The sequence below is a fragment of the Bos taurus genome, chromosome 11 (assembly GCF_002263795.3).
Source record: "Bos taurus isolate L1 Dominette 01449 registration number 42190680 breed Hereford chromosome 11, ARS-UCD2.0, whole genome shotgun sequence".
Lineage (NCBI taxonomy): Eukaryota > Metazoa > Chordata > Mammalia > Artiodactyla > Bovidae > Bos > Bos taurus.
Genome location: NC_037338.1, coordinates 69,398,355 through 69,425,587, shown reverse-complemented (window position 1 = coordinate 69,425,587; position 27,233 = coordinate 69,398,355). Strand labels below are relative to the sequence as shown.

General features: G+C 41.4%; 1 protein-coding gene across 3 annotated transcripts in view; it reads left to right on the top strand.

The window, feature by feature from the left end:
• The first annotated feature begins 1,325 nt into the window (after positions 1-1,325).
• The window catches only part of LCLAT1 (lysocardiolipin acyltransferase 1), a 201,650-nt gene continuing 175,742 nt past the window's right edge, over positions 1,326-27,233 (top strand). For 2 of the 3 annotated variants that reach the window (XM_005212908.5, XM_002691445.6), the window contains exon 1: positions 1,326-1,442. The gene's annotated coding sequence lies outside the window, so the exon portion shown is untranslated. Of the gene's footprint in view, positions 1,443-2,919; positions 3,066-27,233 lie in introns of all 3 variants that reach the window. The other variant, XM_010810157.4, reaches the window with a different exon arrangement.

The window sequence follows — 27,233 nt, the reverse complement described above, 5'->3', positions numbered from 1 at the left end:
AATTTTTTGTTTGTTTGGTGCACCCTGTGGCTTGTGGGATCTTAGTTCTCTGACCAGGGATCAAACCCAGGCCTCAGCAGTGAGAGAACAAAGTCCTGACCACTGGTCCACCAGGGAACTCCAACGGAGTATAATTTAGCTATACTGAAGCTATGCATCCTAAACTTAGATGTTCATTATTGTTTACACTCCATATTTTGTCAGAACAGGAATTCTGTATTTTGAAAAAAAATTCTTTCCCCTCTGTACCCTGATGAATAAACGAACAAAACGCATAAACATAGGTAAAGTGGCTAAGTGTGTGATGGGTAGTTAAATTTATTTTTTTTAGGATTTTAAATCAGTGAGTCTTCGTTGAAAACTAGCAGGAGGAAGGCACTGTGCAGGAAATGAAAAAAGGCTTAACTGCAGTCCCCAGCATCATGGAGCTTTAGAGTTTAGGTTAAGGAACAGATGTCCCAGGACAGAAAGTGGCAGTGAAAGCCTTCTGTGAGGGATGCTCAGAGGAGGTAAAGTTTCCCTCTGGGAAAACTTCATGCTAGGGAGAGCTTGGTGCTGCGCGTCGGGAACCTGAATTCTAGAACTGGTTCTATTACTGATCTGCCTCTGTAGGTTAGGCTTTGTGGACAACGAGTATCACCAGCCATATCAGTAAAGACAGGATGTTGTGGCCATCAGCCACTCCCTCCAACGCCGCCACCCTCTAGATAGTTATGGTGCCTGTCAGAGGAACTATTTCAGTGAGCTCAGACTCTTGCATCTTCCCATAGGTAGAAAGTGCTAACTTCATTAATTTAAGCTGGCTTTTAATTAATAGTAATTTTTTAATATTCCGACTACCTAGTTTTTGTTGCAAAAGTTCCTAAATATCCTGGCTCCTCCCTTATCTCTTCTGAACAGCCCCTCAGAGCAATATGAGAGGCTGCCTCCTGGGCTTAAGTCCTCAGTATGTTCCTCCAGGAAAACTCGGTTCTCAATTTTTAGGTCATACATTTTTAAGCTCCCCAGATTTCTATTGTCACTCTGAAACTCTAAGGGTTAGAGGGACAATGACCTTCAGATTTCCTATTTCTTATTGCTACTCGCCCCTACACCTCCTCGCTCTCTATGTCCCTCTTCTTCTGGAGGCCAGATGGAGAAATGAAGGTGGTCCCTTTAAGGGAGCCCTCAGAGTCTGGCCCCGGGGAGCCCCAGGCCGGGAGCAGGGGCGGGGCTCCGGGGACCCGGGCTTCCCACGCAGCCGGGGACGCCGCTGCGTCATGGCGCTCACAGCCAATCAGGATGAAGTCTGCCTGGACGCATTACTAGGGCGACGGGCCCGACGCCTCCTGCTTCGGGATGAATTAGCGGCGGGTTCTGCACCCAGGTTGTGACCCCCACGGATTCTGCAGCTCACCCACGCGCTCTCCACTGCGTTGCGCGTAGTCCTCTGCTGGCCACAGGTGAGAAGCTGGAACCGTCAGGTGGGGGTTCCGGCGCCGGGAAAATGGCGGCGGCGGTCGGGGGATCCCCGGTTGGCGGAGGGGGAGCAGTCCCATGGGCACCTCCCTGGACCGCCGGCCTCCCCGGGACGCGGCCCCCTGTAACGGTCACTTGACGGGAAATTGGGGTCCGGATGCGGGTGGCTGTGCCACCGGCTCAGGTGAGAGGAGGCGTGGGGAAGCGATTCCCGGAGGCTAGCGGAGGCGTCGGGGGCCACGGAGCAGCTCGGCCGGCTCGATGGGCCGCTTTGCTCGGTGTTTACAGAAAGCTCACCAACACGTCCTTGCTACAGACCTGGTTGGAGCTGCACCGTTGCGAACACAGTCCAGCCTTTCACTGTTAAATCGGATGTACAAAAGGTCCCAAGTGGCCGCCACGTGCGAGGCTTAGATGTGAACTGGAGAAGGCAGGGGCTGGAACTGGTTTACCTGTATCCTCCAGGCGCCTGCTTGTAGGTGACAAGAGGGGCAGTGCAACGAAAGGAAGGGTAGGCCCCAACGAGGGGCTGATGTCAAGTCCGATCGTTAAGGCGAGTGTCTGAGCTCCTGCTTCTCCACTGGAAGAGAAGAAATACAAAGTTTGGGTGCTTAGGTGTTGGGGAGACAGTCTTCCTCCTTGTACTTTCTGGGTTCGGGTGGGTTCCCCGGGGGCATTGCCCCTGCCTTCGAAGTTCTTTAGCTCTATTCCACGTGCACGTGGCTGCATGTACAATTGAGGATTTGTTGCCAAAATCTTGGCTCTCTGTGCACCAAAACCAAACAGAAATAGAGTTATGGAAGAGAAAGAAAGAGTGGCTTTATTACTTTGCCAGGAGACAAAGCAGGAGCTCAGTATGCTAGCAGGAGAGGTTATGTAGTCAGACAGCAAGCAGTATGTGATAAGGATCAAGGCAGTAACAGTCTTGTATTTACCTCTTCTGAGAAGTTTCAAAACGGTGGGGGTTGCTAACAAGATGAGGGTGTGTACAGGGTCTCAGCAGGTCAATCTCCTAATCTTGATGAGCCTCTCTGTTCCCTTTAATCTTTGCCTCAGGTGGTTACCCTTGCTGTTCCTCCTGCCCTTTAGAACTCAGAGAAGGTCATGGGAGGTCAGAACTTGCCTACAAGGAATGGGGAGCAAAAGAGGTCTCCATGTCCAGGAGCCCGACAGGGCCCTGCTCAGTATCAGACTGACATTCAGTTTAAGCTCAGGAATGTAAAAGATAGACGTATCTGTGCAGGTCTTACAGAAATGAAATTTTGTCCATTTATGTCAGTCCGTTATTTGAGCAAAGACTTGTAATGATAAATGAGGAAGCACAAATCAATAATTGAAGAAGGTTTTAAGTTTTTATTAAACTCTTCAAAAGAATACTTTGCAAGATGACTTTTACAACATAATTTGTGTTAGGTGTTAAGATTTATTGCTTTGATGTATTTTTCTGGTTTCTGTTTATAGAAAAAAGGTAACATTGGTTCTTTCATTGAGCCTTGGTGGAACTGCCCTGCCAAGTCCTTGGGATATAAAGATTAATTGCTGATCCTGAGTGAGACAAAGAAGTTTGATTCACTAATGCAGGTGATAAGGACTCAAGTATAGTTGAGGTGGGTACAGAGAGCTGCAGAAATGCATACCAGGTAACAGTTGCTTCTGCTGTGGTCCTGTCCTAGAAGGAAAGGGAGCTGATTGCAAAGTAAAGGGGAAAAAAGCTTTAGGCAAAGGAGGAGGCAGTGCCAAGTTAGGTTGGGTTAGTTTTTTAAAAAAACTATCTTGATGAAAGTCCTTTTTGCAAAACTTGTATCTTTTGAGAGTAAAAGAAAAAGATTCATTTTAATTTTTTCCCCCGTTTCAAAGAAGTTCCTATTGTACATTGCATGAAATGTACTTCCATGTGACAGAAAAGCAGGTTAAGTGATTTTTGTTTTCTGTAGCAGTCTTGATTTGGTGGAGCACCTTGTTCTGTTATTGAGAGAGAGCACAGTGGCACTTTTCATTTGCCATCTTTGGAGTGCCCGCTGTGAATCAGGCACTGTGAAAATGAGGTGTCTTCCTTGTTCTAATTTGAGCAAATGATGGTCCATTTCTTCCCCCCGGGTGCTTAAAAGAGACTTTGTTTCACACTGCATCTGTGGAGATTTGGTGTTGGGCTGGAGTTAGGTACAGTTTCTAGTTCCTACTCTGCCACTGAAAATATCTTAGGGAAATCATTGTTTCCTTATTACCTTGTCTTTGACATGGACAAAGCGTTTCTCCTCCAAGCAATCTCACTGTTGTTGTGAGGAGAAAAAAAAAAGTATAGGTAAAAGGACTTAAAAAAAGTGAAAAGCACTGTGATGACAGTGACATTATAGACACTGTTCCAGGAGCCCTATACAGGCTCACTCAGCCAGCAGCATTGTGAAGTGAGTACTTTATCATCTTTGTTTTACAGATGAGGAAACTGAGACACACTGAACTTTTAAGTTTTTTTCCCCAATTGCACTACTAGTGTCATGGTGCCAGGCTGTGTTCTTAGCCACTGGGCATACTATCTTCTGTAACTTGCAGATGTTAAAGTGTTAGGGGGATATATATGAACAGGCTTTCAGTGAAGTAATTTTGTGTGTGTGGTCTTTTAGTCGTATAGATAATGACCGTGACTCATTCCATTGGCATCCAATAGTGATTTATATAGTGATGACTATAGTTACTTTGGTTAAGTGATATAGTCATCCCACCTTTAATGTCCATTATTTTTAAAAGTATTTTAAAACAGGGTTGTTACTGACTTCTAAGAGGAAGCACAAATCAATAATTGAAGAAGGTTTTAGTTTTTATTAAACTCTTCAAAAGAATACTTTGCCAGATGACTGTTACAACATAATTTGTGTTAGGTGTTAAGATTCATTGCTTTGATGTATTTTTCTAGTCTCTGTTTATTAAAAAAAAGGTAACATGAATTAAAGTGGCTGGGACGTTTGTTCTTTCTTTGAGCCTTCATGGAACTGCCCTGCCAAGCCCTTGGGATATAAAGATTAATTACTGCTTCTGAGTGAGACAAAGAAGTTTAATTCACTAATGCAGGTGGTAAGGACTCAACTATAGTTGGGGTGGGTACAGAGAGCTGCAGGAACGCATAGCGGGTAACAGTCGCTTCTTCTGTGATCCTGTGCAAGAAAGAAAGGGAGCTGATTGCAAGGTAAAGGGGGAAGGAGCTTTAGGCAAAGGAGGAGGCGGTGTCAGATTGGGTTGAGAGGGCATGAGTGCCCAGTAGTCAGGCCAGAGTTTTGCAAAAGTTGGTGAGAAAGAAGCCAGGAAAGGTCAGGGCCATATTATGAATTCTCAGTTGAGAGAGTGATTTTATCCTGTGGGCAGTGGGACCTATAGAAGGATGAGTAACACGACCAACTTTATGCTCTGTAAAGGGAACTTTGGTGATGGCAGGGTCAAAGACAGAATGTGAGGAAGAAACCAGTTAAGGGCAGGTTCCATACTCCAGATCAGAGATGGTGAGGGAGTGAGGCAGGGCATTAACTGTGACAGCAAAGTTCAGAGTCCACCACACACATTTTGAAGGCAGAATGGAAGATGGCTGGGTGTGAAGAATAGTGGGGTGGGGAGGGAAGCACCTGCTGAGCAAGTGAAGGTAAGACTAAGGTGTTATATTTGGGGTGTTTTGGTAACCATATGGTTAGAGATCAGAAATACTGTTAAAATTTTTAGGGAAAAGGATGGAGCAAGGAGTTCTTTGTTACTGGGTTTTGGGAAACCTGTAAACCCTCTCAGGTGCTGGGTTACATAAAGTGTAACAACCAGGTTTAGCAGAAGCCTCTAGGCTTTTGATTTCTGAGACTACAGAACTTTTCATTATATCCTTGAAGACAGTAGGCTTTCCATTGAAGGAAAGCCACTCAAAGGGAATGGGAAGAGGGTACGGTTGAAGTAAAATATTAGAATAACAAGTGTTACAGAGTGTTCTCCCCCCCTTTGTTAACATTATGTTTTAATATATTTGTACAGAAATCATATTACAAATGTAGTCACAAATGAATTCTCTAGTTGTAAAACTGACCACTGCTCAAACTTCCATAGTACTAGAGTTGTCTTATCACCAACAGCATAACATGAATGCATTTGAAATCCACCACATGGTGAAATTGTAAACCTTGGAGAGAGGCAGGAATTCATGAATTCAGAGCAAGGCCAAGAACTGTTCAAACCATAAGCAGAAATCAAAGGACTACTGAGTAGAGTAGGCATAGATTTCTTGAAAAAGACTTAAGGCGATGAGTATAACAATGATTGACAAATTTGACTTCAGACTTTGTTAAAATTGAGAATTTTTCCCCATCTAAAGATAACAACATTAAGAGAATGAAGGGCAAAATACAGATTGGAAGAAGAAAATGGCAGTTCATCTGGCAGATGTATGTATATCATGTAAACTTAGTAAGAAAAAGACAGTTTTATTTTAAAATGTACAAAAGTTCTGAATAGAATCTCTGTATGGCCAGTATGCATATAGAGAAGTGTTCAACATCAGTCAATGGAGAAATGCAAATTAATTAATACAATAATGAAAAAACAACAGTGAGATACTATTGTCTGCCTTCTGGAATGGCTAAAATGAAAGAGTGTCAGTGCCTTTATTGGCAAGGATGTGGAGCCACAGGATCTCTTAAATGTTTTGGTAGGAATGTAAAATGGTACAGTCATCTTGGAAAATTGGCTGTATCTAATCCTACCCATGACCCATCATTTTCATTCTTAAGAATATACCCAAGGGAAATAGATGTATATTCTACCCCTCCCCCGAAAAGTAAAAGGATGTTCAAAGCACCTTTATTCATGATAACCAAAAATGAGATGAAACCCAACTGGACATTGGCAGTAGAATGGATGAATAAGTTGTGGTTTATTTATATAATGAAAAATTAAAGAAGCAATAAAAGGGAAGGAACTACTGCTTATGTACACATCAACATTGATGGATCTCATGGACTTAATGAGCCAGAAAATTCATTGAATACTATGTGACTCCATTCAAATGAAGTTCAAAAACAGGTAACAACTGTTTCCAGGTCAGAATAGTGGTTCCTCCAAGGGGTGGTGTTGGTAATGACTAGAAGGGGCATGAGGGAACCTTCTGGCATGTTGGAAATGTTCTGTATCCTGAGATGGCATGGGTGTATGTGTATGAAAAATTCAAGTTGCATACCTAAGATTTGTACAGTTTCTCTTACACTTTAATTTAAAAAGAGGTGCTAGTGAGAATTTGGCAGTGTTAGACCAGTTAACTTTTGATGAGGAAAACCAGCAGGAATGACAGTGAGAAAGGTGCTTTAAAGGAGTATAAAAGGAGTATGAGAGGCCCCAGGGAAATGATGAAATCTAGATTTTTTTATTTTTTATTTTACAAAAATGTCTTTTATATAATTGTCTTGTAAAAGGCAAATGTGAAATTAAGGCTGTTATATCATGCTGTTTTACAGTTTGGTCTCAAAGTTACGTTCCAAACTCTGTACCAGATGATTAGTTCCTTGTCCTAAGAATTAATGCAAGAAACTTCAAGTGTAACCTAGGTTTTGGTAAATACAAGATATGTTATGGGAAATAAATTTATGTATATTTTGCTTAATTTTGAGGGGAAAAATTCTAATCAAATCTCTTTTTCATCAATATGAAATGTGGTCCCTGTTTAAGAGAAGTCACTGTGTGGCTTTTCCACATCCCTACTGATGGCTCTTGAGAATGAGCCCTGAGTTGTGATTCCTTTGGCTGCAGGGTCTCGAATGTAGTGATGGAGCTAAGAAAAGCCTTTGGTGAGCTACCTGTAGCAGCGAGGTAAAGCTCAAAAAAGGCCTTTGTGAGCTACCATCAGATTTGACAGTGTTTATCACACCTCTCCCTGCTGGTGATGGTGGTTTAGAAGCTAAGTCGTGTTCGGCCTTGGCGACCCCATGGAGTGTAGCCTGCCAGGCTCCTCTTCCATGGGATTCTCCAGACAAGAATACTGGAGTGGATTGCCATTTCCTTCTCCAGGGGATCTTCCCAACCCAGGGGTCAAACCAGGATCTCCTGCATTGCTGACTGAGCTACTTCTCTCCCTAGGTCTCTCTAACTGACAGTGAGGACGAGGGGTGGGTGGATCCTGCTGTGAGGACCTGGGAGGCAGAAGTCTGAGGGGCAGCCATCAGTGAGAGCTGACTGGATATGATTAACCACAGTATCAGCTATAACTCTGTTACAGTTGAGGTTTCTGCACAGGTACAATGCTCACTTCCTCCCAGGAAGGAGATTACTATTCCAGGGATGATGAGGAGTACTTACGCTGTCCTTAGTTTTCCATCTCAATTAGAGATCACCTTCTTTTTATGTTTGTAAGTGAAAGTTAACCCCCTCCGGAGACCTTGTGGAGCAGGGACATAGCTTATTTCTGTGGTGAGCTAGTGTCTACTGGTGTCACAAAGCAAATGATGGATAAGAGACAGGAATAAAGATGCAATGAGGGAAGAGATGTGAGTGGTAGCAGCCATTCTTAGGCTCTATGTGGCCAGTAATGTGGACTGAAAGGTTTTTTTTTTGTAACTCTGACAGTGATTCTTTCCACACATGAATGTTAGGTATCTTGGGGAAGACATCTTTGTCTGGGTTCTTATTATTTCTGCCTTCCTTTTCAAATACGAATACTTTTATTAGATTTATTTTTTAAATTGAGTTCAGTTCAGTCGCTCAGTCGTGTCCAACTCTTTGCGACCCCATGAATCGCAGCACGCCAGGCCTCCCTGTCCATCACCAACTCCCGGAGTTCACTCAGACTCACGTCCATTGAGTCATTGATGCCATCCAGCCATCTCATCCTCTGTCGTCCCCTTCACCTCCTGCCCCCAATCCCTCCCAGCATCAGAGTCTTTTCCAATGAGTCAATTCTTCGCATCAGGTGGCCAAAGTACTGGAGTTTCAGCTTTAGCATCATTCCTTCCAAAGAAATCCCAGGGCTGATCTCCTTCAGAATGGACTGGTTGGATCTCCTTGCAGTCCAAAGGACTCTCAAGAGTCTTCTCCAATACCACAATTCAAAAGCATCAATTCTTTGGTGCTCAGCTGTCTTCACAGTCCAGCTTTCACATCCATACATGACCACTGGAAACACCATAGCCTTGACTAGATGGACCTTTGTTGGCAAAGTAATGTCTCTGCTTTTCAAAATGCTATCTAGGTTGGTCATAACTTTTCTTCCAAGAAGTAAGCGTCTGTTAATTTCATGGCTGCAGTCACCATCTGCAGTGATTTTGGAGCCCCCCAAAATAAAGTCTGACACTGTTTCCACTGTTTGCCCATCTATTTCCCATAAAGTGATAGGACCAGATGCCATGATCTTCATTTTCTGAATGTTGAGTTTTAAGCCAGCTTTTTCACTCTCCTCTTTCACCTTCATCAAGAGGCTTTTGAGTTCCTCTTCACTTTCTGCCATAAGGGTCGTGTCATCTGCATATCTGAGGTTATTGATATTTCTCCCAGCAATCTTGATTCCAGCTTGTGCTTCTTCCAGTCCAGCATTTCTCATGATGTACTCTGCATAGAAGTTAAATAAGCAGGGTGACAATATACAGCCTTGACGTACTCCTTTTCCTATTTGGAACCAGTCTGTTGTTCCATGTCCAGTTCTAACTGTTGCTTCCTGACCTGTGTACAAATTTCTCAAGAGGCAGGTCAGGTGGTCTGGTATTCCTATCTCTTTCAGAATTTTCCACAGTTTATTGTGATCCACACAGTCAAAGGCTTAAATTATGTAGCCTATAATAATTTGCCTTTTGAGGGTTATGGAGAAGAATGATGGTAACCAGGAGTGGCTTGAATACCGAAATGTTTATTTGTTTAATCTGAACATTTTTGAACCGTTACTATGAGCTTGGTGATGGAGACAGAATTGAGTAGGTACCGTTTCTGCCACCTCCAGAGGTTCTAGGGGAGACTCTGCTCCTGGCCTCTTCTAGCCTCTGGTGGCTGCCTGCATTCCTTGGCTTGTGGCTACATCACTCATTCCTTGTCTCTGTGGTCACTGCCTTCTCCTGTTCTGTCTGTGGTCAGATTGCCTTCTGCCTCTTTTTTGAAAGAATATATGTGATTGTATTTAGGGCCCACCATGATAGTCCAGCTTCCCAGGTGGCGCTAGTGGTAAAGAACTTGCCTGTCAGTGCAGGAGATGTAAGAGACAAGGGTTCAGGTTCGATCCTTGGGTCGGGAATATCCCCTAGAGGACAGCGGTGTAACCCACTCCAGTATTCATGCCTGGAGAATTCTGTGGACAGAGGAGCCTGGCAGGCTACAGTCCATGCGGTTGCAGAGTCAGACATGACTGAAGCAACTTGCGGGCATGATATTCCAGGATAATCCCTCCATCTTAAAAGATTTAAGTTAATCATATCTACAAAGTGTTGGTTTTTTTTTTTTTCCTTTTCTGCTTAGGTAATATTTACAGGTTCAAACGATTGATATCTTATGTGGCTATCTTTTGAGAGGGTCATTGTATAGTCAAGGTATTTGTTAATCTATGTATTGCAGGTGAAGAGATTAATTACTTAAAGTCACAAAGTTAGAATTAACTTCTCTTTATATATATGTTTCCCATCTGTGTACCACCTTTTGGAAGAAAGTAATATTCTGTGTTTATGTGGATTTGTTATACAGTCAAGTTTAGGGATTTTTTTTTTTTCTAAAAAACTTGTTATTTTGAGATAATTGTAGAATTACATGCAATTTTAAGAAATAATACAAAAATTCCATGTCCCCTTTATACAGTTTTTCCCAATGTACAGTATTACAACCAGAATATTGACGTTGATACAGCCAAGAAGGTGAACAGCTTCCCCACACAAGATTTCTTATATGGTCCTTTGATAGCTTCACATCCCCTTCTCTGACCTCTGGCTATCACTAATGTGTTCTCAATTTCTATAATTCTGTCACTGCAAGAATGTTACTTAAATGGAATTATACAGTGGGTAGCCTTTGGCGATTTATCTTTTTTTCACTTAGCATGATTCCCTGGACATTCATCCAAGTTGTTTTATGTATCAGTAGTTTGTTCTTTTTTCTTGCTTAGTATTTCTCTATAGTCTTCAGTATTTTTTGGTATTGCGCGAGCATACTCAGTTGTGTCTGTCTCTTTGCAACCCTGTAGGCTGTAACCCTGATGTGAAGAATTGACTCATTGGAAAAGACCCTGATACTGGGAAAGACTGAAGGCGGGAGGCAGAGGGGACGACAGAGGATGAGATGGTTGGGTGGCATCACCGACTCAATGGACCTGAGTTTGAGTAAGCTCCAGGAGTTGGTGATGGACAGGGAAGCCTGGCATGCTGCAGTCCTTGGGGTCACAAAGAGTCAGACATGACTGAGCAACTGAACTGAACTGAGACTGTAGCCCACCAGGCTCCTCTGTCCAGGGAATTTTCCTCCAGGGGATATTCTGGACCCAGGGATGGAATCCGTGTTTCCTGTGTTGCCAGGCAGATTCTTTACCATAGAGCTACCTGGTAATGTAGCTACCAAAGGACATCTTGGTTTTTTTCTAGTTTTTGGCTGTTTTCCCTAAAGCTACAGTGAACATTCATGTACAGATTTTATGTAAACATAAATTTTTATTTTATTGGAATAAATGCCCAGGAATGCAGTTACTATACCATATGGTGGTTGTATGGGTACATTGAACTCTTAATTCTCTTCTGTCCTAATGCTAATACCAAACTGTCTTAATTATCGTTGCTTTGTGGTAAGTTTTGAAAATGGGAAGTAGTTCTCCTACTTTCTTTTTCAAAATTGTGTTGTTTTTTCCGGGTCCCTTGTAAGGCCTTACAAATTTTAGAATCAGCTTGTTGGTTTCAACAAAGACGTCAGTTGTGGATCTGTTTGTCAGTAATTTTTAATACTATTTTCATTGAGTTGTACAACCATTACCACAATTCCTTTTAGAACATTTTCTTCACCTCAGTAAGAAGCCCTGTATCCATTAACAGGGACACCTCATCTTTCTTCATCCTCCTCTACCTTTGACCTAGGCAAATACTCATCTACTTTCTGCCTATCCTAGGCATTTCCTTTAAGTAGAACTACACAATATATGGCCTTTTGTAACTGGTTTCCTTCACTTTTTAGCATAATATTTTAAAGGTTCATCCCTGTGGTAGCATATAACAATACTTAATTCCTTTTTATGTTCGAGTAATACTCCATTGTATGGATACACTACTTTTTATTTATCCATTCACCAGTTGATGGACATTCATGTACAAGTTTTTGCACAATTTTTTTTGCATAATTATGCTGTAATTTCTTTGGCGGGGTATATACCTAGGAGTTGAATTTCTGGGTCATAGGGTAGCTTATGTGTTTAATCTTTTCAGGGCTTTTCCAGACTCTCCCATTTTACAATCCCCTTGCAGTGTGTGGGGATTTCCATATTTCTCCATCCTCCTCCAACACTTGCTATTATCTTTTTGATTATAACCATTCTAGAGAAGTTGTAATAAAACATTCTCTTGTAATAAAACATCTCTTAAAGAATAAAAAAAATCTTTATTACAATAAAATACAATATTATTTATTATTTATTGTAATAAAATATTGTATTTCATAATAATTCAATCCTAAATTCTTCACCATTTATCTTCTAAAAACAAGGTCATACATAACAAGAGTATAATAATAATACTCAGCAATTTAATATAATACTGTTGTTTAATATACAATCCATATGTATGTTTCCTCAGTTGTCCTTTATAGATGTTTATTTCTGTATTAAGAATCCAATGAAAGAAGTGTTTTCATGTCTGTTTAGCTTCTTCAATCTAGACTAGTTGTAAGAAAACATTCTCTTGGATGTGAGGTAATCTCTCATTGCAGTTTTGACTTGCATTTCCCTGATAAGAAATGATGTCAGACATATTTTCATGTGGTTATTAGGCATTTGTGTATTTTCTTTGGGGAAATATCTATTCAGATCCTTTGCCCATTTTTTCCTTTTTTATTTTTTAAATTATGAAAATATAACACATTTGCAAGAGACTTGGAAAATACAGAGCAAATTTATATATAGTTCTATATATTACAATTTCTTTTAAATAGATAAATAAGAGTTTTAGTTGGAGTTTCAATATCAAGCTCAAAAATTAATAGAATGACTATACATAGAAGTAGAAGGGTATAGTAGACCTAAAAAGCACTGTGAACCAATTCAACATAATTAAGATTTATACAACTCTGCCCATTTTTAATTGGGTTATTTGCCTTTTTACCACTGCTTTATACAAGTTCTTCATATATTCCAGTTAGAAGCCCCTGATCCTATGTGTGATTTGTAGAAGTTTTCTTCTATTCTGTAGTTTGTCTTTTCTATTGAAATGCAGTTTGCAGTTGATTTTCTTTCTTTCTTTTTTTAAGTTTATTTTTAATTGAAGGATAATTGCTTTACAGTATTGTGTTGGTTTCTACCAAACATCAACATGAATCAGCCTTTCCTGGTATGTTTATCTTGTATCTGTAGCCTTACTGAATTCACACTTTAGGAGGTTCTAGGACGTTTTGGGGCAGATTCTTCGGGATTGTGTATGTAAACCATCATGTCATCTGCAAATAGGGACAGGTTTATTTCTTCTTTCTGTATGGCTTTTATTTCCTTTTCTTGCCTTCTTGCATTGAGTAGAATTTCCAGTACTGTGTTGTACAAGGGTGGTGAGAATGAACATCCTTGTTCTCAATAATAGAGGCAATGAATGCAGTGTTCATTTTTTTCATTTATCATTATGTGTAGTAATGTTTGCTGTTTTTTTTTTTTAAAGATGCTCATTATCTAGTTGAGGAAGTTCCCTGTATTCCCTTATTTTTATGAGCGCTTTTCTCTTGAACAGGATTGACATTATTATTATTATTATAGCTCTTACCAAGTTTTCTGGTCTCTTTTTTTAACTTTTCATTTTATGTTGGGGTATAATTGATTAACAGTGTTGTGATAGTTTCAGGTGTGTAGCAAAATGATTCAGTTATACATGTGTATATTCTTTTTCAAATTCTTTCCTATTTAGGTTGTTACATAATATTCAGCAGAGTTTCTTGTACTATATGGTAGGTCCTTGCTGGTTATTCATTTTGTTTATTAAAAAAATTTTTTTTTTCCTTTGTATAGCCCAACTCACTAAATTTTTATTTTAAATGAATTGGTGTTTATGGTATGTATGATGTCACAGACAGTGACCATACAACAGTTTATATTGTTGGGAACAGGCACAGCTGAAAAGTGGCTGACTTGCTATTCTTACATTACACAGGAGTAGGTCAGTTAGGGAGTTAAAATAATAGTCAACAGAATGCTATTTTTTTTTTTAACTTTTTATTTTGTATTGGAATGTAGAACTCCGGCAGACGGTGATGGACAGGGAGGCCTGGCGTGCTGTGATTCATGGGGTCACAAAGAGTTGGACACGACTGAGGGACTCAACTGAACTGAACTGATAGCTGATTAGCAAACAGTGTTGTGATAGTTTGAGGTGAAGAGCGAAGGAACTTAGCCATATACATACATGTGTCCATTCTCCCCCATACTCCCCTCCCATCCAGGCTGCCACATAACATTGAGCGGAATTCCATGTGCTCTCAGTAGGTCCTTGTTGGTGGTCCATTTTAAATACAGCAGTGTGTACATGTCAGTCCCAAACCCCTTAACTATCCTTTACACCCAAAACAGGATTGACTTTTATCAGATGATTTTTTTCTGTGTAGACTGGTATGATTGTGTAAATATGTGTTTTTTTCAGTTTGTTAGTATGTGGGTTACATTGATCTTGAATATTGAACTAAGGAGTTTTGTGATTATATTCATGTATTGGTCTATAGTTTGTTTTTTTTTTTTTTTGTAGTAATGTCTTTTCCTGGTTTTTGAGGGTTTTTTTTTTTTTGAGGGCTTCCCTTGTAGCTCAGTTCGTAAAGAATCTGCCTGCAGTACAGGAGGCCCAGGTTTGATCCCTGGGTTGGGAAGATCCCCTGGGGATGGAAATGGCAACCCACTCCAGGATCCTTGCCTGGAAAATCTCATGGACGCAGGAGCCTGGCGGGCTGCAGTCCATTAGGTCGCAAAGAGTTGGGCATGACTGAGCGACTAACACTAACACACTGCACTTCCTGGTTTTTGCATCAGGGAGATGCTGGATTCTTAACGTGATCTTGTGTTTACCAAAGAGATTGTGTTAATTCTTGAAACATTTGGTAGAATTCTCTAATGAAACGATCTGGGCCAGGAGATTCCTCTTTTGGGAGGTTTTTAATTATGAGTTTAATTTCCTTAATAGTTATAGGGCTGTTCAGATTGTTTCATTTTGAGTGAGTTGTGTGTTTTGAGGAATTGGTCCGTTGACATACAAAGCAGGGCTCTTCACTGCTGCTGGGCAGCCGTGGGAGTTTCAGCTCTTCTGTAGGCCTTACTGATAGACTCTGCCTTCTTGCTGTTCCCCACACGGCCTAAACTGACACCACTGGGAGGGGATGGCCTTCTTACACCTGCAGATAGAGGAAGTCCTGACTCTCTGCTAGGCTGTCTCATACCATTCTGGTGGAGATGAGAAGGGGAGCCTCGTTACTGTCATAGGAGTAGAAGTACAGCTCTCCAGGTGTTCTTCCTAGATGCTGTGTGGCAGGGGACAGGGGTCCTTAGCAAGGGAAGGAAGTTCTGCCTTTGGTATCATCCCCACAGGTGAAGGTAGGAGGTAAGGGAGGGAGTAAGAGGGTAGCCTCCTGTAATGTTGAGGCACAACAGTATATAGCCTGGTGAGAAGGAAAGTTTAGACTCTTTACTTGGCTTACCTTGTCACAGGGTACGGGTGAGCTACAGTTTATCCTATGGTTTTTGGCTGGAGTGCCAGTGGTTATTGTCTACAAGTTTTCTGTTTTGCTCTGCTGCTCTTTTCTTGGTTCTCTGAAAGAGCAGGGACTTTATTTGTCTGCCTCCATTGGCATTTCTGGATTATTGGCTGCTTCAGCTCTGTGTCTATGCGGTATTTGAGGCAAAAGGAAAACCCAGAGAATTCACCATCATGTTGTTCCACAGATCCCAGGGTCCTTCCCAAACTAAAGTGCCTTCTCTCCACCTTCAGAGTCTTCTTTTGTTTGTTTCACATATAATGTCCTGAATATTCATCGGAAGGACTGATGTTGAAGCTGAAGCTCCAATACTTTGGCCACCTGATGAGAAGAACTAACTCATTAGAAAAGACCTTGATGCTGGGAAAGATTGAAGGCAGGAGGAGAAGGGGACAACAGAGGATGAGATGGTTGGATGGCATCACTGACTCGATGGACATGAGTTTGGGCAAGCTCTGGGAGTTGGTGATAGACAGGGAAACTTGGCGTTCTGCAGTCTTTGTCCAACTCTTTGCAGGGTTGCAAAGAGTAGGACATGACTAAGTGACTGAACCAATAATGTCCAGGGTTTTTATTTGCCCTTAGCTGAAGCAGTAGGTTTTTCCTGTGGTCATGTATGGATGTGAGAGTTGGACTGTGAAGAAGGCTGAGCACCGAAGAATTGATGCCTTTGAACTGTGGTGTTGGAGAAGACTCTTGAGAGTCCCTTGGACTGCAAGGAGATCCAACCAGTCCATTCTGAAGGAGATCAGCCCTGGGATTTCTTTGGAAGGAATGATGCTAAAGCTGAAGCTCCAGTACTTTGGCCACCTCCTGCGAAGAGTTGACTCATTGGAAAAGACTCTGATGCTGGGAGGGATTGGGGGCAGGAGGAGAAGGGGACGACAGAGGATGAGATGGCTGGATGGCATCACTGACTCAAGGGATGTGAGTCTGGGTGAACTCTGGGAGTTGGTGGTAGACAGGGAGGCCTGGCGTGCTGCGATTCATGGGGTTGCAGAGTCGGAGACGACTGAGCAACTGAACTGAACTGAAGCAGTAGGAGCAGTACATTTACTGGATTTTATGGAGCAGTAAGTAGTTGGACTGAGATTATTTTTTTTTTTAATGGAAGAAAACATAGGGTAGAAATTAAGATACATAATTGGCTAGTTAGATACTTAAGTTAGTTTTGGGTCAGTTACTTTGAAGTGACAGTTCAACTATGTCTTCTTTTCCCCTAGAGAGTAATTCTGTTTGTCATTGTTCAGTAAAACCAAACCCTCATTAGTTTAAGATCTCTTTTAAAGAAGTTTGAAAATCCAATGAACTAATTTATTTCTGCATTTATATATTATAAATGCATCATAATTCTACATTTCTGGCTTAGTGTGTGATAGAAAAAAAATTTATTGTAGTGAAAGATTAGTTTTATAGAGGGATTAACTCAGTTTTTCTAATAGAGATCTTGAAGCTGTGGATTCTTTTCTTAAAGAGGAAAAAGGCATTGTGGTTAAGAACTACATAAGGAAAATTTGTGGAAGTCTTTGAAATGTACAAAACAGATCATGGGGTATCTTGGAAACTGGGTGGTCTAAAACACGTTTCCTGGAGATGTGATCTATGGAATCTGCAGCTTTTATTATTTTTTGACTGACTTTATAACTTTGCAAATTGTGGATAACTGACAGGAGTGCAAATGTCTTTAGACATGCGGCTGAGTTTTGTTGATTGGAGGTACTATTGATTTCTTTTCCTCTTTTGTGGGAGAAGCCGGTTTTAGATCTATTAAACAAATACATTTCACCATTTCCAGTTATCTGTGTGTTCGTGTTCTTTGGATTCACTTTTGAACCAGATGAAGCATGTTATTTATTCCATAATTAATTAATGAGTTAAGTAAAATCATAGGTGTTCATTTTATATTAGTATGGGAGACACAATGTTATCTTTTTGTTTGTTTGAATTATGCTGTTAACAACTTGAACTCTGATGTGCTTGAATCCCACTGTAACACTTACTGTCATTGTGATTTGGAGCAGGGAGTTTTATCTTTTAACCTAAGTCTGTCTACCCACTATAAAAAGGGGTCACAGTGCTATTTTCCTGTTGATGTTTTTGTGAGGACTGAAAGAAATGTTGTAAGGAACACTCATCTCACTGCACCTCATACATCTTAAGAACTTTGCTTTCTACTGTTACAAGGCTGTGGGCAACCATTTTACCTTCCTGAGACTTAATCTATTTAAAAAAAAAAAAAGGAACTTTTTTACTTGGTTGTTAGGCCATAACAACCAAGTAAATTTTACCTTTCTGTAAAATTTACTAGTCATAATTGCAAAGAATGGAAGAAGTAGCAGTAGTTGCTTTTGGAAGGAAGAACATTTTAAACATGGAAGTCACCTTGCTGCTCTGAGAAAGAGAAATGTAAAGTTGGATCTGGTGAGCCATTCATTAAAACAGCAGCCTGGTAATTCGATCAGTAAACTTTGATTGAGGGGATCCTGCTATGCTGGCCTTTGGACTAGGAAGAAGCAATCGGGCTGGGAATGGGGCTTACCAGAGTAACAGGAATGCTCTTTTTTGCCATAAAACAATTTGGAGAGTGGATCAGGATAGATGAAAGACTTGGAGCTCAAGTGTGTGGGCATGCTCACTAGTGAGTATAATTGGAAAGGGCTGAGTTTTGTTAAACAGGGAGGGCCATTTGGAGTTGTAAGGGCAATTTGGGGGCAAGTGGGGAGGTGGGACAATTGAAGAAGAGGGAGGAGCTGGAAAAATGGCTCCAGGATAACTGTTACTTAAATTGACCATTCCCTCTGACCCTCAATATTGACCAGTGTTTTTACCTAAGGGTTTTTTGGGCCTTTGGGGGTTTAGGTAGATGCGAGCAGGATTCAGTTGGTGAACTGTTCGAGCTAAAAGAGGGGATCCTTAGGCTGAGAGAATTTAAATCCCTCAAAAATTAGCGCTGGTCTGGGAGAGACGTTGGCCTTCTGGGAAAGACCTATAATTGGAGCAAGCCAGGGGATAGTTCAAGGCAAGGGTATCCCCAGCCACTCTTAGTTTAGGATAGTGAGAATAATTTCAGCTGCACTGCCAGGTCAGTATGGGGAGGAAGACGACTTTCCTCTGCCTTCGTAATCCTTCTGACTGGTCTAAGAATTAAATTGACACGATACAGATTATTGGGAGAAATCAATCCTAACTTTGTAAATACAGGAATCCCACATACATGAGAAGGTCAGAAACTTCACATCCATGGGCTATTCAAAGACAGAAAGGTAAAATTGAGGTATGTATGTCTTTCTGAGCTAAGGGACTTCCAAAGTACATGTGTGTGTGCTAAGTCACTTCAGTCGTGTCCAACTCTTTGTGACCCTATGGACAGTAGACCGCCAGGCTATTCTGTCCATGGGGATTCTCCAGGCAAGAATACTGAGTGGGTTGCCATACCAGTCTCCTGGGGATCTTCCTGTCCCAGGGATTGAACTCATGTCTCTTACTTCTCCTGCATTAGCAGGCAGGTCCTTTACCACTAGCCCCACCTGGGAAGCCCAGGACTTCCAGAGAGGAAGGTTATTCGCAGGACAGAAGAGCAGGTGTTGTCCTGTCTTACACATGGGGCCACTTAGTTAATTTCTGATAGTTACTCTTTTTCTGACGGAAATCCCCAGTTTAGATTCTTCTTGGGTGGTCAAGGGAGAGGCAGTAGTAATAGGCAAACAGTGTCGGATTTGTGATCTCCGAAGATTGACCTTCGGGACCAGAAACCAGGCTTGACCACTCAGGGCTCTTGTGTGGCAGAAGTTTTATTACAGCGAAAAGGGACGGAAAAACTTCTGACATAGACATCAAAAGGGGGTGGAGAGTGCCCCACTCGCTAGTCTTTAGCAAGGGAATTACATTCTTTTTAATTAGTTATTACAATAAATCAAAAGAATGTCTCAAGGTTGTAAAAATATTGTCAGACCCACTCCCACAATTTACATTTTAGGATAACAGGATTAGAACTTAACAATAGGAAGACCCTACCAGACCCACTCCCCTAATATATGTTCTAAGATATCAGGATTAGTTGGAAGGTTTTCAGGAAGGAGAAACTGCCCTCAAGCAGGATACATTATTGTTATATAATCCCTAGTACAGAGTTTAAACTGAGTTGTGTAATCATCAGTTTAAAGGACTTAAAGGAAAATACTGTTCTATGTGACTAAGGCTAAGGAATGTAGAGGAAAAAAAAAGTTTGTCCTTTCCTCTTCCTTGAGAATTCCAGATCCCTATCTCCTCCTTGAGAACCCCAGGCCCCTCTCTCCTCGGGGACCCCCGAACTTCTTATAAACCTGCGTAGGAATTGACTCTCTCAGTAGTATCTCTTGGACCTCCAGAATCTGAATTGATTTCAGCTCAAAATAGTCTTCTCGCAAGAGGGACACATCTTGGGGATGCATGTTCTGAACCTTTTCATGAACAAGGAGTTTATTCATTGACAGATAACCATAGTTATAACCGGCTTATACACTGATTCTGACTTAACAAAATTAAGTACTACTATACACGAAAGCAAGAGTCTGCCCAAACATATTTTAAACTTTTATGCACAGTAAAATAGTCCTTGTAATTTGGCTTTAGACTTGGGGCCCCAGAAGTGGGAAGAGTGTGGGGTCTGCTTGCCTTCTTACAGAAGGTCTTAAGGTTCCTCTTGCCATCATTGAAACCCGAATACCCCAAGTGTTGGATGTGGGGAGGGGAGCTGCCGCCTACCCCATTCCTTCTGGAGGTTGAGATCTGAGCTCAGATTTTGCCTTCACTGTCCAAATTCTGCCTAAGGGTGTTGCGGTGAGGGGAAAGCTGAAGCTTCAAGGACCCGGCTGGTTTTAGCACGCCAGCCTTGGGCTTCCCAGGAGGCGCTAGTGGTGAAGAACCTGATGCAGGTTTGATCCCCAGGTTGGGAAGATCCCCTGGAGGCGGGCACAGCAACCCACTCCAGTATTCTTGCCTGGAGAATCCTGGTGGACAGAGGAGCCTGGTGGGCTACAGTTGCTGGGGTTGCAAAGAGTCAGGCACACCTGAAGAGACTTTGCACTCACCTACTCCATGTCTTCTCTCTCTGGAGCCTGAGGGCATGGGAGCACGTACTGAGTTCTCACTGCTCTCTGGCATTCCTAACCTAAGCACAGTCCTGCAGGCTTCCTGAGTTAATAAGCCTGTTCATCAATCTAGTCAGTACTTGAATGTCTCAGTTCCATGGCCCCTTAGCCTTATACTAGGAACCATATGACTACCAGTGTACTGGCCCAAATTCCACTTTCCGTTTCTTCTCCCACTTGTCACCTTCACTGGCAGAAAGGGTTGGGGCTTTGTTCTGTTAGCAACAAAGGGATAAGATGATGTGTAAGTTGTAGGGAAGAGTAAATTGTGATGCTTCAAAACGGTGGGCAATTAACAACACAGTTTCTAGTTACTGAATGTGCTTTCTAAAAGCTGGCAGTAAAAGCTCTGAATGTCTGTGTAATGGTTTCCATGCTTGAAATGTTCATCCTGCTTCATGTATCTTTACAGGAAGCTTCCCTAAATTGATCATAGTTGTCCTGTTTATGTTGTGTTGTTGAAATGTTCTGTGGTTGTTCCATAAACTTTTCTTTGAAAAATAAACATTTCTGTTAGAGAGATGTAATATAGGTTTCCTGTTGATAGAAAATAAAATGGTCCTTTTCTATCAAAGAACAAAACCCAGCATTTCTGTTTGGCATTTAATCATGTGATTCTGTTTGAATCTTTATGTTAAAAATGAGGTACACCCTTTTGTTTAGAGTTCAAAATATTAAACCAAATATGTCCTAGAATTCAGCCCTTACATTTTATGTTGTGTGTGGTAATTTGCTTTTTTTTTTTTTTTTGACTTAGATGGTTATGTAACACCATTAGCTGATATCCTCCTTTGAGTAGTGATGGCTTTTTTGTGTGTATGTTGTGGGTGGGGGCAGATTTTATCTCTGTGGAAAACTCTGACAACTGATTCTGGCTGTGATCTCCCCAATCTCTGGGCTCACATTCTCCTTCTGTCTAGGTCCGTTTGAAATCCCTGGTCATTGCTACCGGTCTCAACTTGGCTAACACTAAATTCATTCTCAATCTCCTCTTTGTCTGCCTGGATGTGCCTGTTTCTGTCTGTTTAGTCATCCAGGCTTGAATCAGTTGACACCCCCTCCTTTTTCCCTCCTAGTGTTTCTTCTATTGTAATGCTTCTGATTTTTTTCCTTCCTTATCTTATGCTTGTATTGTTTTTATAGCCTACTACTTGGTTTCTAAAATGATAGCTTCCATTTATTGTGTATGTGAGATAATAAAGAATATATCTGGTCTTTGTCCTTGATTCCAGACACAGACCTTCAAAAACCCTTGGAATTTCCTGAGTAATTGGAGTATCCTTTGTTCATAAGTCCCCTTTAACCATACCTGCTGCTGCTGCTAAGTCACTTCAGTCGTGTCCGACTCTGTGTGACCCCATAGACGGCAGCCCACCAGGTTCCCCTGTCCCTGGGATTCTCCAGGCAAGAACATTTATGCTAATAAACTGACCCAGGGTGGGCCCACACATAGTTTTAAGGGAGGGGCTGGTCATACCGGAGTTTGCTCTTTTTAAAATTTTCTGTGAGGTTGTCATTTTTATTTAATCTATAACCTGAAGCTGATAATTGGTTTTTGTTTTGTTTCTCTTAAAGAGTATACTCCATTTATAGTTCCTATAAAATATTGCTGTATTCCTTGTGTTGTACAGTGTATCCCTGTAGCTTATTTTGTATGTAATCGTTTGTATCTCTTAATCACCTACCCCTATATTGTCCCTTTGCTGTCCCCACCAGTAACCTACTAGTTTGTTCTCTATATTTGTGAGTTTGTTTATTTTTTATTATATTCACTAGTTCGTTTTACTTTTAGATTCTGCATATAAGGAATATCATCCAGTATTTGTCTTTTTCTGACTTATTTCACTTACCTTCCAGTTGATCCATGTTGCTGCAGATGGCAAAATTTCATTTTTTTTTTCATGGCTGAGTATTCCATAATCCATTCATCTATTGATGGACACTTAGGTTGCTTCCATATCCTGGCAATTCTAAATAGTGCTGCTGTGAACATTGAGGTGCATGTATCTTTTTGAGTCAGTGATTTTTTTTTTTTTTACTTACGTATCCAGGCATGGAATTACTGTTCAGTACAGTTCAGTCACTCAGTTGTGTCTGACTCTTTGCAGCCCTATGGACTGCAGCACACCAAACCTCCCTGTCCATCACCAACTCTTGGAGTTTACTCAAACTCACGTCCATCGAGTCAGTAATGCCATCCAACCATCTCATCCTTTGTCGTCCCCTTTTCCTGCCTTCAGTCTTTCCCAGCATCAGGGTCTTTTCCAGCAAGTCAGTTCTTTGCACCAGGTGGCCAAAGTATTGGAGTTTCAGCTTCAGCATCAGTCCTTCCAATGAATTTTCAAGACTGATTTCCTTTAGGATGGACTCGTTGTATCTCCTTGCTGTCCAAGGGACTCAAGAGTCTTCTTCAACACCACAGTTCAAAAGCATCAATTACTCAGTGCTCAGCTTTCTTTATAGTCCAACTCTCACATCCATACATGATTACTGGATAAACCATAGCTTTGACTAGATGGACCTTTATTGGCCAAGTAATGTCTCTGCTTTTTAATATGCTATCTAGGTTGGTCATAACCTTTCTTCCAAGGAGTAAGCGTCTGTCAATTTCATGGCTGTAGTCACCATCTGCAGTGATTTTGGAGCCCAGGAAAACAGCCTATCACTGTTTCCTTTGTTTTCCTATCTATTTGCCATAAAGTGATGGGACCAGATGCCATGATCTTAGTTTTCTGAATGTTGAGTTTTAAGCCATCCTTTTCACTGTCCTCTTTCACTTTGATCAAGAAGCTCTTTAGTTCTTCTTCACTTTCTGCTTTAAGTGTGGTGTCATCTGCATATCTGAGGTTATTGATATTTCTCCTGGCAGTCTTGATTCCAGCTTGTGCTTCATCCAGTCCAGCATTTCTCTTGATGTACTCTGCATAGAAGTGAAATAAGCAGGGTGACAATATACAGCCTTGACGTACTCCTTTCGTATTTGGAACCAGTCTGTTGTTCCATGTCTAGTTCAAACTTTTGCTTCCTGACCTGCATACAGGTTTCTCAAGAGGCAGGTCAGGTGGTCTGGTATTCCCATCTCTTTCAGAATATTCCACAGTTTATTGTGATCCACACAGTCTTTGGCCTAGTCAATAAAGCAGAAGTAGATGTTTTTCTGGAACTCTCTTGCTTTTTGGATGATCCAGTGAATGTTGGCAATTTGATCTCTGGTTTCCTCTGCCTTTTCTAAATCCAGCTTGAACATCTGGAAGTTCACAGTTCACGTAAGGTTGAAGCCTGGCTTGGAGAATTTTGAGTGTTACTTTGCTAGCGTGTGAGATGAATGCAATTGTGCTGTAGTTTGAGCATTCTTTTGGCATTGCCTTTCTTAGGGACTGGAATGAAAACTGACCTTTTCCAGTCCTGTGGCCACTGCTGAGTTTTCCAAATTTGCTGGCATATTGAGTGCAGCACTTTCACAGCATCATCTTTTAGGATTTGAAATAGCTCCACTGGAATTCCATCACCTCCACTAGCTTTGTTCCTGTGATGCTTCATAAGACCCACTTGACTTCACATTCCAGGATGTCTGGTTCTAGGTGAGTGATCACACCATTGTGATTATCTGGGTCATGAAGCTCTTTTTTTGTACAGTTCTTCTGTGTATTCTTGCCATCTCTTAATATTTTCTGCTTCTGTTAGGTCCAGACCATTTCTGTCCTTTATTGAGCCTATCTTTGGATGAAATGTTTCCTTGGTGTCTCTAATTTTCTTGAGGAGCTCTCTAGTCCTTCCCATTCTATCGTTTTCCTCTATTTCTTTGCATTCATCACTAAGAGGTAAGAAACCTCTCCTTGCTCTTCTTTGAAACTCTGCATTCAAATGGGTATATCTTTCCTTTTCTCCTTTGCCTTTTGCTCCTCTTCTTTTCACAGCTATTTGTAAGGCCTCCTCAGACAACCATTTTGCCTTTTTGCATTTCTTTTTCTTGAGGATGGTCTCGATCACTGCCTCCTGTACAATGTCACAAACCTCCATCCATAATTCTTCAGGCACTCTATCAGATCTAATCCCTTGAATCTATTTGTCACTTCCACTGTATAATTGTAAGGGATTTGATTAAGGTCATACCTGAATAGTCTAGTGATTTTTCCCTACTTTGGCCACCTCATGCGAAGAGTTGACTCATTGGAAAAGACTCTGATGCTGGGAGGAGAAGGGGACGACAGAGGATGAGATGGCTGGATGGCATCACTGACTCAATGGATCTGAGTCTGAGTGAACTCCGGGAGTTGGTGATGGACAGGGAGGCCTGGCGTGTTGCGATTCATGGGGTCGCAAAGAGTCGGACACGACTGAGCGACTGAACTGAACTGAACTTTCCCTACTTTCTTCAATTTAAGTCTGAATTTGGCAATAAGGAGTTCATAATCTGAGCCACAGTCAGCTCCTGGCCTTTTTTGCTGACTATAGAGCTTCTCCGTGTTTGGCTGCAAATAGTATACTCAGTCTGATTTCAGTATTGACCATCATCTGGTGATGTCCATGTGTAGAGTCTTCTCTTTTGTTGTTGAAAGGTGTTTGCTATGACCAGTGCATTCTCCTTGGCAAAACTCTTTTAGCCTTTGCCCTGCTTCATTCTGTACTCCAAGGCCAAATTTGCCTGTTACTGCAGGTATTTCTTGACTTCCTACTTTTGCATTGCAGTCCCCTATAATGAAAAGGACATCTTTTTGGGGTATTAGTTCTAGAAGGTCCTGTAGGTCTTCATAGAACCGTTCAACTTCAGCTTCTTCAGCGTTACTGGTTGGGGCAAAGACTTGGACTTGCTGGGTCATGTGATAATTCTATCTTTTGTTTTTTGAGGAATCTCTATGCTGTTTTCCATAGTGGCTGCACGAGTCTGCGTTCTCACCAGCAGTGTACTGTGTTTCCCTTTTCTCCACATCCTTGCCAACCTCTTGTATTTGTGTTCGTTTTGATGGTAGCTGTTCTGACAAGTGTAACGTGATATCTCCTTGTGGTTTTGATTTGGTGATTTCTGTGATGATTAGTGATTTTAAACATCTTTTCATGTCCCTGTTGGCCATCTTTATGTCTTTTTTGGAAAAAAATGTCTGTTCAGGTCTTCTGGCCATTTTTTAAATTGGGTTTTGTTGTTGTTGTTGTTTGGAAAGATTTAGCTTTTGATTGGGGGGTGGGAAGCACCACCCCCTGATCTCTGGGGTGGGGAGAGGAACTAGAGATTAAATCCAATCACTTGGCTAATGATTTAGTCAACCATGCCTGTATAACGAAGCCCTTCATATAAACCCTGGGATACAGGAGTTTCTGGGTTGTTGAATGTGCTGGCCGGGTGAAAGAGAGGGCATGGCATCTCTGAATCTCTCCATCATCTCTTCCTAGACCTTGCCCTGCACATGCCTTCCACTTGGCTGTTGCTGAGTTGTATCCTTTGATTATAAACTATATTCATCTAAGTGTAGTTTTTGTTTGTGTTTTTGTATTTTAGTGAGTTCTGTGACTCGTTCTAGCAAATTATTGTACTTGAAGGAGGATCATGGGAGCCCCTAAATTTATAGTTAAGTTAGACATTGGTTCTGATAGCTTGGGGATGTCTGAAGCAAGGGTGGTCTTGTTGGGTGTCTTGCCCTTTCACCTGTGGGATCTGATGCCCACGCTCAGTAATAAGCATCAGAATTGCATTGTAGGACACCCAGTTGGTGTCAGAGAACTGGTGTCCGAATACAGTGTGCTTACTCCCTCATCAGGCATTGTGTTGTGTGTTATATTCTGTAATACTCCCTACGGCTAGGTAGGCTCTGGTTTTCTCATCCTTGTTTTGTAGATAAGGAAAAGGAAGCCTTTAAGAAGCCATATTACTTGCCCAGAGCTAGAAGGGTTAGAGAGTGCAGTGCTTTCTGACTTTAACCCTTTATGCAAAGCTGACTGCCTCCCTTGCTTTAGATGTTACGGCCTTTTCCAAATCTAGATGAAAGAGTGCTTTTTCTAAAATACGCTTTTATTACATCATTTTTGAGCTTAAGAACTTTATATTCTAGATCATTGCAGGATAAAACCCACACTTCTTAGGCCGCTATCCAAGGCTCACCACGGTCCATCAGGCCCAAACTAGTAACTGTTGTAATCTCTATATAGAAGCAAAGGAATCAAACAACTATTGTATTTCTTGGATGGGCTTCTCATCTTGTATCTCCAGTGAATTGCATTAGAGATGGAAGACATATCTTCCAGTTCCTTATAAACTATAACTGGGAAGTCAGAATATATTTAAAGATTGTCAGTATAAAAATAGCACGTGCTGATCAAATACAGATACTGAAATGCTTCTGGAGTTCCAAAGAGCAACAGCTTAATGGAGCAGATGTATTTTGAGCTCAGTCTTAAAGAGATGGTAGGATTTTGATAATTGTCGTATCTGGGGAGAGGACCCTTGTAGGCAGGATGCTCATGAATGAAAAGGAATGGAGTGGGTTACTGGACATGTATGGAAAGGTGATGTTGATGGCAGTGAATAAGCTTATCTGGAGGGAACCTTTTTCTGAAGACCAGGGTTCTAGTCCCTGTCTCAAAACATTATTTCAAAAATGGCAGCATAATATTTTAACTAGCTGAATTTGTACTCAGTCTCTGTTCTTTGAAACCAGAGTTGTTTGAAATGACTACAAAACTATTTTAGGACCTCTTTAGGTGCAAAGGTGGAGTGATCATACTGGTTAATACAATTTTACTTAAATATAAGGTACAAGT